This window comes from Limulus polyphemus, unplaced genomic scaffold, assembly GCF_000517525.1.
Source record: "Limulus polyphemus unplaced genomic scaffold, Limulus_polyphemus-2.1.2 Scaffold540, whole genome shotgun sequence".
NCBI lineage: Eukaryota > Metazoa > Arthropoda > Merostomata > Xiphosura > Limulidae > Limulus > Limulus polyphemus.
This window is the reverse complement of record NW_013666150.1, coordinates 301,453-309,054: the sequence shown is the minus strand read 5'-3', so window position 1 is coordinate 309,054 and position 7,602 is coordinate 301,453. Positions and strand designations below refer to the sequence as shown.

At 31.9% G+C, this 7,602-nt stretch overlaps 1 long non-coding RNA gene across 2 annotated transcripts in view; it reads right to left on the bottom strand.

Moving 5' to 3' along the window:
* LOC111085664 overlaps positions 1–7,602 on the bottom strand; it is a 28,532-nt gene that overhangs the window by 6,508 nt on the left and 14,422 nt on the right. Inside the window, exon 4 of one of the 2 annotated variants that reach the window (XR_002610479.1) lies at positions 346–2,173. The exons of the other annotated variant lie outside the window; for it this stretch is intronic. This is a non-coding gene — a long non-coding RNA (uncharacterized LOC111085664). Of the gene's footprint in view, positions 1–345; positions 2,174–7,602 lie in introns of those variants that run through there. 2 annotated transcript variants of the gene reach the window in all.

Genomic DNA, 7,602 nt, shown 5'->3' with positions numbered 1-7,602 from the left:
ACGGCTTAAATGGCGAGCCTGTATAGTGTGACGGGGATTCGAACCCGCGACCTGCAGATTGCGAGTCGAGCGCCCTAACTACCTGGCCATGTTGTCAGTTGGTTGTTATCAAGTGTGTGTTATTTCTAATATTAACGATTTTTTGTTTTATTTGTTTGTATATCCCACAGCCTTTTAGAAACTACGGAGGGCAAAGTTTTCATTTTTAAAATTGTCGCAGCCAATAAACTGCCATCTGTTAACATGTCTGTAAAAATATTTGTCGATTTATTGTTTTTTATCGTTTATTCGAGAAACCATGCGTATATATTTAAAAATTCATCTAAATTAATACAACTATTTTAAACTAAATAAAACTGGTAAATGAGGTACAGTTCTTAAACATTATGTTGTGAGTTTTTTCTACAACAGTAATGCCAGTGTAGTTAACTTTCAAAGTATGATAACAGTACAAGAGAAAAATATAACCCCAACTACAATACAAAAACTTTAATATATTTACTTACGTCTGCAGAATCTACAATATAATTAAATCATCGATCAACCTCACCTATTAGCTTAAAATATTTAGGCAATTGTTCATAGTAATAGTTATAAAAAAAATAGGCTTAATTACAAAGTTACTGACACTTGATTCTTTAGACGAAAAAAATTATGTTCGAAAATTGTAATTGAAGGGTTTCTCTAAGCCTATCCCCCTCCCCACCAGTCCGTTTTTATTTCCTCAGTCTCAAGCGTATCCTTTTTTCTGGGGTGTCAGTCCGGGGTGCTTTTTTTTTTTCTTAGCTTTCGTGCACGGCCGTTATGTTTGATATATTATTGTGGTAAAAGGCGGATCTCTTGAGAAGAATATATACGTTTTTGAACATTATGTAGTGATGACAGAATTAAATCCAGCCTAGAAGTTGAAATTACCAAACCAGACGGTGATGCATTTAGCATAGGGTTCAACGAGACTGGTAATTTAGGTGTGTGGTTAGCTTCATTTGGTTTTGGAGAGATTTACAGAATGGTACTTTTATCGGAATTTATAGTACTCTGCTGTATATATGCTGGCTTCAGACTTTTCAAAGCAAAGTCTGTCTACCTAACTTGCATTTATTTCTTAGAATGAACCTTACAGCATCCATTGTATTTGTTGTGTTTCTTATTCTGCCATTTCTCTTGTAATTTTATATGAAATGTTTTTCTTTCCATAGCTCTTTGTGTAGTTTCTATCTTTTTCCTTATCTCTTTTGTTAAAGCCCATGTTTGACAGCCATATGTAAAGGTTGGTAGTACACACTGATCCATGATGTTTTTCTTCAAAGAAATGGGGATATTTTGATCCTCTAGGATTTCTTCATACATTCCAAAACATCGCCCAAGTCACTTTAGTCAAATATGTCTCTGTTAAAAGGTGATACACCTAAGCTCAGTCATAATGTTATTTGGTGTAGTAGCCTGTGGTAAAGCACGTGTAGCGATGGCAGGAATGCCATATCTTGTTACTCTGCTACACGGATTATTCCTTATTCATGCATCTGCAGCTGTTTTGAAATTCTTAAGTGGTCTATATACTATATGGTCTAATAATTGGAGTTTATGAGATGTTACTGGCAGAAAACTTAGTAGAATTATACCATGGTTATCTAGAAATAGTAGGTCTTTGTGGTCAAGAGATGGCTACACCTGTTTTTCAAAGATTAAGAAATCATTTCTCATCCAAACTGAACCATTGGCTGACCCAATGCAACCAATTGGACCACCTCTGGTGAAATATTCTTGGTATTTCTTGCATAAAGAGTACGACATTTCCTACTGCATTGATAACAGTGTACTCTATCACCAGGGTTTCTTGTTCCGTTGGTGTAACGGTCCACGTTTTTGTTTTTTTCTTCTTTTAACAGAACGATATATTTCTGGGTTTGTAAAGTAGTCACTCCCTTCTAATAGACGTTATATATTTTCCTTTGGTTCAACACCAGTAAACTATTCAATTCCTGCCAATTCCATTTGACTCAATTATTCTGGAATTTTTAACTTGTATTCAACCAGCACACTGATATTTTACGCACCTTTTGGTGTTAGTCTATAACACAAAACAGCTGTTGTTGGTACATAATTTTCCAGGGCATCTTCTCAGGAAGCACTGAACCAGGAGTGTAGTACTGTCAGAGCATTGCTGTGGCACCTGAAATTGGAGCGGAGTCAAGACATTTAAAAAAATAACCTGAAAATATGTATATAAAAATGTGTTATCTAGTTTAAATATGAAATTAAGCTTATTTCATTTCCAGACTCTCAGAGTGTCAGAGAACACTGGCTGTTTGTAATCCCTCATATCCACTGGTAGAGTTCTCTCAAGACTGCCCAAGCACGCATTCTGTTACTCTTCTTCAGGAACTATAACATCAGACGCTGTGCGACCTCTCTGATTCAGAAGCAGGAATTACAGCATTAAAATAGTGAAATATTTTTTGTTATAACTTACGTGGTTATTAAGCCACACGAGTATGGTAACACTTAATAAGATACATTTTACAACTATATAGTATATTTAGAACATATACATTTCTTAAAAGGCTCATTATTTAGATAATATAAGACGAATGTCCCTTTCCTTTAGTTATTCATGTTGGCTACAAAATCAAAGTTGTAACACTATTTGCAGACTATAGTTGCTAAAGCTGAAGGAAACTAAATTTTGTATATACGTTAGCCGCCAGTTATTGCGGTTTTCTCCTTGCTTAACATAAAGGGAACCGAGCACGTGTTTTCTTTTTAGATGAGCACATTAGTTATAAATACAAGTAAGCAGATAGTTCAGTGAAGTATTCATTTGTATACTGAACGAATATTCGGAGAAGTTAGTGAATTATGGCATATGTTGAGTGTTTGTAGTCTATTAGGTTAATCAGTCGGTCAGGACATTCTGCAGAAACTTGAAAGTGAAAACGTTATTTGTGAACTTAGACCTGCAACTGTGCAAAAGTGAAAATAGTCTACAGCAAACTTTAACGAAGAAATAAATTCATTTGTTACTGTTACGTAAATTACACTTGATCTTATTTTCACTAAATAATCTAAAAGAACTCATCCAACGATAGAACATGTTATAACACTTGCGTTAGAAGTGAGATCATTTTTGAAGAAAAAATAGAACATTAAGTAAACTTCAAATTTTTAAATAACCTCACAAGGCGATATCGGATACTTGTTGGAGTTAATGAAACAGTTGAAAGAAAGTCAAGAAAAGAAAGACAGAAGATTAAAAAATAGAAAGAAGAAAGAGAAAAATAAAAGACGAGGTAAGAGACAGAAATTTAAGAGAAGAGTTAAAAGAAAGACGTAGTATTTATAAAGGAATTAAGACTGATATAAATCTGACTGAAGACAAGATCCCCCAATCTATTGGAGATGTTCAAATGGATTACAACAAGACTGAAAAAAGATTATAACAGCAAGTTCAGTGAGTTATCAAATACCATTAATGACAAAATATACATTTGGAAAAGAAACTGGTAAAAGTAAAGATAAAGTTGGCAACATCTCTCTGTATCCACCCACAAATTCCAGCATAAAACACCATTTACTTTTTATTTGGTCTGCACCTGTTACTACTGTGCCATCTGTTATTGCAAGACCTTCAAGGCCATGTCATTCTGAAATCCAGTTCTAGAATTTAATTGAGTAATTCAACAGCTTTTCCAGATTTAGAAACCAGTATACTATGATGTAAAAGTGCCATCAAGCTCAGTTTGAAATAATTTTCAATGTGAAAAGTTGGAATACTGGACAACAAGTTATTCATTTTGCTACTCATTTAAAAGGATCAGCTTTAATGACATTGAGTAATTTCCCAGCTGAGAACCATGACTATTGTCAGCCATTGGTAGCTGCGTTATTCAACAGGTTTGGAGTATCACATCAGAAACAATTATTCTACACTGCCATGGTGTAAAATGAGTTTCCAATAACGTCTTGTAATGATAATGTGATAAACTCATTGTTTAGAAATCTAAGGAAGACTAAAAATAAATTATAAATCGAGAAAAATACCCGTCATATACTGGATATTATTCATGCAATAAAAATGAAATATTATAAATAATGAAATCCACAAAGCTACACAAAAGGCTATCTGAGTATAGCCATCCCTAATTTTGAAGTGGTAGACTAGATAGATAGAAGGAAGCTAGTCAACAGTGCCCATCATCAAGTCTTGGGCTACTTTTATCTGACTGAAAAATGAGATCTGACCAACACTCTTACAAAGCATAAACAACTCAAAAATGCTAAGTGTGTTTCTGCAGAAACTGGCTGTAAACCATGAACTATCGAATTCACAGTCCACTTACTACAAACTTTCATTTCCCAGCCTCTACCAACATGCAGTTCTAGATACTTTAGTTCATAAATACAATGATAAATTCTGGTAGGAAGTATGCCATGAAAAGATATTCATAATGAGTAAACCGGAATGGATGGCAGCTGCCTGTTGTACTATTGTAAAAACACAAGTGTAGATGGCAACATTTTGAAAGTCTTCTGTCTGAAGTTGGAAGACTTTCGAAATGTCATCCTCTTACACTTGTATTTTAACAACAGGCAGTTGCTGTCCATTCCAGTTTACTCATTATAAATACTCTGCCTAAACAATCTATCAAAGAAGATATTCATAGTTCTTTAGTTCAACTGTGAAAGTTTTATACCAATGTTATTATTGTTAAAAAAACTGAGTAACACCTTGATGCATAAAATTGTCAATAAATTTTTAACATTAAATATCTGACAGGCCTGGCATCACCAGATGGTTAGGATCCTCAATTTACAATCTGCAGATCATGGGTTCAAATCCCTGTCACCAAACATGTTTACCCTTTCAGCTGTGGGGGTATTATAATGTTAAAGTCAATCTCACTATTTCTTGGTAAAAAGAGTATCCCAAGAATTAGTGGTGTTGACTAGCTGCCTTTCACTGTCAAATTAATGTCAGCTACTTGGAAAGGAGATGGGAACTATCAGGTCAATTTGTTCAAAAATAACTGATGATGTGTCAGCATCTAAGTTGCTCCAGTTGTTGTAAACAAACTCAGGCCTCAAAGAAAAAAAAATGTATAACACAAGTTCTTCAGAAAGAAAGTTTTTTCTAGTGGAATGACAGATAATATTATCAATATTTTTTTTAAATAATCAGAACTTCATTAAACAATCAACAATATAAAATTCCTAAACTTTCTGTTTTGTTTGTTATTAAGTGCTAAGCTACATAATAGGCTATTTGTGCTGTGCCCACTGTGAGTATTGAAATCCAAGTTTTTAGCATTATAAGCCCTCATATTTAGCACTGAGTCAATAGGGAGTTAAACTATCTGCATCTGTGGCATTGCCCCCATAGTTGCATGTATAGTTTATCAATTAATTTGCTCTTGCCACCTACAGGTTACATTGTTTTCACAAAAAGATAACTAAAAACTCATGAAAACAAACATCCAAATATCAAAACACTTATCCGATTGAGTGTACATGAATACGTCTTAGGTGAGTGTGACATCATTGTTCATTGTTATTATTTAAAGGCAATTAACTAAGACCAAGAGGAGAGGGACCAACTTTGATCCTGGGACATGTAAAATTTGGATTGCAACAAGATATTCAACTTCATTTACATTGTAAATTGTTCATGATTACCATGGTTATAAGAAACACAGTTCTAGACATTCAACTGAGAACAGCAATTTGATTGTTTTAATGAAGATGATGTGGAGTTGACAAACATTAAAATATAATAATCATTGAAAAAAAAAAAATTTCTTCAAAATGTACCAGGAAACCATTTTAAAAGATTTGACCTCTTAGTATTTGTGCGAGATTGTGTATGTATAAATAAAAAGGGGAGGGATAAACAAGCATATTAACATGACTATTAGGCTATTAATGGGTAACATCATAATTATTTTTCTGTGAAAATTGCATTAATCAAGACTTGAAATTTCTATGAATACAATTCAGAAAATATTACTTGTTATTAATAAATATCAAAATTAATTTGGGTAGAAAAATTTCTGTAAAATATTATTGTAATACATGTGATTGTAACTGATAGCTTTTAATTACATTTATCACTTCAGTAAAATTATTGACGTTTTCAGCTTGGACACCTTATATGGAGATCAACTAAATGGCCCTTAAGGTTCGGGTATAACCATTTCTTATTTTGAACTACTAACCAAAGAAAAGGCACCTGCCATTACAAAGACTTTGAATCAAAGTAATAATATTGAGTATTATTTTCATAATGTACCCACAGCTAAAATTGTAGAGCAAATTCAAATGTGTCATTGTACTAACTAAGTGCATTTGGTACAAGTATTTGAAGTAGTAATCAAAACTTAAAATTACCAAATCTTTTGGCACAAAATCAATTATAAGTTGATATGTGATTCAACTATATTAATTACTCTTATAGTGATTGAAACTTGTAATAACTCACTTACACAATGTTTTCTCAGATGAGCCAAAAAAGTCCAGAGCTGAACTAATTATAAGAACAGGTGATCTATTTATATATAAAAATCATATTAAAATTGTATTTGGATTGTTAATGTTTGCAAGACTGTAACAATAACATTAAATTTAATGACTTCAACATTTTGAGAAATGCGGCTAATAAAGAAATTTTCTGCACTAAAGAGAGCTGTGGATACATAAGGTGCATATTGAATTACATGTAAATCAAAGTGTCATTTTTCATTCTAAAATAATGATAATTTTCAAACATCTCGTGTAGATTTACAGAAATATCAGAAGAAAAAAAAAGTTTGATTAATGGATTGATTTAACTAAAGCATTAGATTTGATCAGTTATAAAGCTTTTGTAGCAAGACTTATAAAACAGTATATTACAGAATTGTTGTTACACATGTTTAATAATTATCTATCAAATTACATAAATAATTTTTTTTGACATTATGTAAATATAAACTTTGGGTCCAATTTTATTTCACCCTGTTCAAGTGATATTCCAAATCTGAATTAATATTTAAGCATTGAACTTTATGGAGATACACATTAACAATATTTTAGAAAGTTTACCCAAATGGTTCTGCATAAATAAATTGTTAGATATCTCTAAAACCAAATTTCATATACTTAAACCATTTTAAGCTTTGATTAGGAAATTAAATTTACATACAAATGGTGAAGTTATTGAACACACACTAAAACAATTACATATTTTGGAGTTCCATCACTTGCTTGAAGTTATTCTTTACACATTAGTAAATAATCTGTAAATTATCTAACTTTTTGATGTTTAAACATTTATTTCAATACCAATATGTGATTTAGTTTTTTTTGTGAGTACATTTTATAGATACTTTTGGAGGTCTGGGTTAGTGCTTCATATGCACATAAAACAAGTTATGTTTGCTAGAAAATACATTTTTTTTTGCAATTTTAAATACAACTTTTTGTTATTATATTAAATAATTATGCTAAATAAATGTTATAATATTGATTCAAAATATTGTGAATCTATCTTTAATAGGTATAAGAAGTACAAATAACAAGAAAGATCAATGAAGTCTCAAATATGAAATAATTAATCCTTAAAAGGAT